Source organism: Athene cunicularia (genome assembly GCF_003259725.1).
Source record: "Athene cunicularia isolate RWA chromosome Z unlocalized genomic scaffold, athCun1 chrZ_part2, whole genome shotgun sequence".
Taxonomy (NCBI): domain Eukaryota; kingdom Metazoa; phylum Chordata; class Aves; order Strigiformes; family Strigidae; genus Athene; species Athene cunicularia.
This window is the reverse complement of record NW_020799143.1, coordinates 12,715,325-12,717,951: the sequence shown is the minus strand read 5'-3', so window position 1 is coordinate 12,717,951 and position 2,627 is coordinate 12,715,325.

Genomic DNA, 2,627 nt, shown 5'->3' with positions numbered 1-2,627 from the left:
AACTGAATTTTGCCCTCTTCTTCATGTTTCAAGTACTCCTTCTATAGACCAGTTGCTCCAAATAATTGCCACTGCTGTCATGTTTGGCACCAAAATAAAGTTGATGTGGTACTAGTGACAAAATTTTTAAAAAAGTATTAAGCAGTTACTTTCAGTACTTTGGAATTTTGGAACTTGTGTTAAGCCCAATTGTTAAAGGTGTGAAATATTAAAACTACTGAAATATTCCCAAATAAGCTGTTACAAAACCACTCCTTTATGCAATCTTTAGATTTTTTGTTTAAAGTTACAGTAATATTTTTACACTAAACTTTTCATTATAATGGCAAATAAACTTTGCTACTGGAATCACAACCAAGTAACTACTTCACTCATGTTTAAGGCCAAATAAAGCAAGCCTTCAATATTCACGTACATTGGGCTATCTACTGTTCACTTGACAATAGCAATCCAGAGTGTTTTATTGTAAATGGGAAGGATGATGATTCTGTGCCATGCTATATGCACTTGGACAGGAATAGGAAATACTATTTGTCAGAAAATACCTCTTCTTTCAAGAAATAAATAGGTTTGAGGTAAAAATGGAGCAAGAAAGAGGTTGATTTACACTCATGATGAGGTTCTGGTTTAGTTGATTTTAAGCTAGAACAGTGCATTCTCTCAGTCATTGGAAAAGGCTGCCACGTACCCAAGTAAAAGCAAGACAACAGTGCTGACAATCCACTGGTCTTTAACAAAGCACAGTTGATTTAAGTGCTCTGTGTATCATTATTGCATCAGCAAGAGACTTGACCCATGCTTTGCACTTAAAAAATAAGCCACTGATTACAGTGTGTTCCTCAGAAAGAGGACCCTGTAGTGGATCTGCCTGGGTCAGAGATATTTTCTATTATCTTCCTACCAGTGCTAGTATGTTCCAATTATTTTAGAAAGACTGAGATTTATAGTAGTTTCTGACACTTTAAAAACCATCTCAGTCAGACCTGGTCTGAAAAAGTTTGCATTTCACAATGGCAAGTAGGTATCCCAATATCATACAGGCTCCCAAGTCCAATGTTTTTAAGCCTCCAAAACCTTAAACTTTCTGGTCAATTGTGGTTTGTGCTCCCAGCTACCTAAATTGCTACAATGTAGACTTTAAGACATCTTTTGAGTAGTTTACCCTGCAACTGATGTAGAAAGTCCTTAACCAGGAAACACACAGGTGAAGTTGGGAACCACCACTTTACAGCTGACTGCAAGGTGGAGACTAAGCTACTTCATCCTGGCACTGAAGTAATTTAAGGCAGATACATCACTTTCGTGGTCCAGAATTAACTGTTGCACTGCTTTATGTAGATATATTTTCCGCTATCAGGCATTCACAAAACTAAATCAAATCCTTCTCCTCAGAAGGATTCTCAAACTATATTCCCAAATTCCCTGCTTAGCATACCCTGTCCAAGGTGGACAAAAGGTCTGCACAATGGGTGATCTCTGTTTCTTTCCCTATAACCCAAGGATAAGGGCATCTGCTTGGGGGGAGAGACCTTTGATTGCAAATTTCGCTGGTTAGCAAGGATCTGAATCCAAATTTCCCACCTCCTTTGAAAGTGCCATAGAAAATGCAATTGGGAGTTCTAGGACTCTCCAAATTTTCCCTCTCATTTTTTTTTTCTATTTTGCATAAATAATTAAATGTTCATGGGGTTAAGGAGAAGCAGAAAGTGACTTTGCCAAGCTGTGGTTAAGGTACTAGCATCAGAAAGCCAGGACTGAATCCCTATTCTCATGAACTGTCCTTCTCATATGAGCCAAGCTGAGGATGCATTTCCATTCCATTCTCCCCCACTCCTTATGCTAGTCTCATCAAGGAGCCTGGGTACTCGTGGACACAGAATTTAGCACGTGGCAAGACTCAACTGCAAAACTAAACTAGGTGTTTCAAAAACCTTTCACCGTCCCCATTTTAACAGCCAGTGGCCTGCTTACCCCTCCTAGAGGGCTGCAGTGTTGACTCAATGATAGCAACCATTGGGTATTTTTAGTGGCTATTCCTTTTGTTGAGAGAAGTAACAGAACAATTTGCCAGCGAGAAGCATCCTTGGCTTGCCTGGGAGCCAGCCAGTATCTTCAGCACCCAGCCAGCTCAGACAGAGAAGCAGTGGGGCTGTGGCAGCAGCTGATGAGTGACGAATCGCCCCAAGAGCTAGACCATTCACTGCCAATCTAAACGACAGAATGATGTATCTAATTAAGTCTGTGATGTAAAATTAAATGCTTTTATTTATACCCTAAGCTGGGGTCCGTGAGATTTTGCCTGCCTTGCATACCAATGGCAGGGCTCCACCTTATTGTAGAAAAATCATCCCGTTTCTCCATCCCGTGATTTTAACCTGCCTGCAAAGGCTGGTACAAGCAGCCAAGCGATTCTGACGCAGGAAACGACCACCCGTTACCTCAGGCGGCCGGGCCGGTTCCTGCCCTTGTCCCTCATCCCTCGCTCCCTGGGAGCGGGAAGCTCAACCGCAAGACGAGGCCAGGCCCGCTGGTAAGACGTGTGTCGGCCTCGCTCAGCCCCACCGCGCCTCGCGAGAGGGTGCCCCGGGGCCGCGGTGACCAGCAGCGCCGCCGCCGCCCCACAGGCC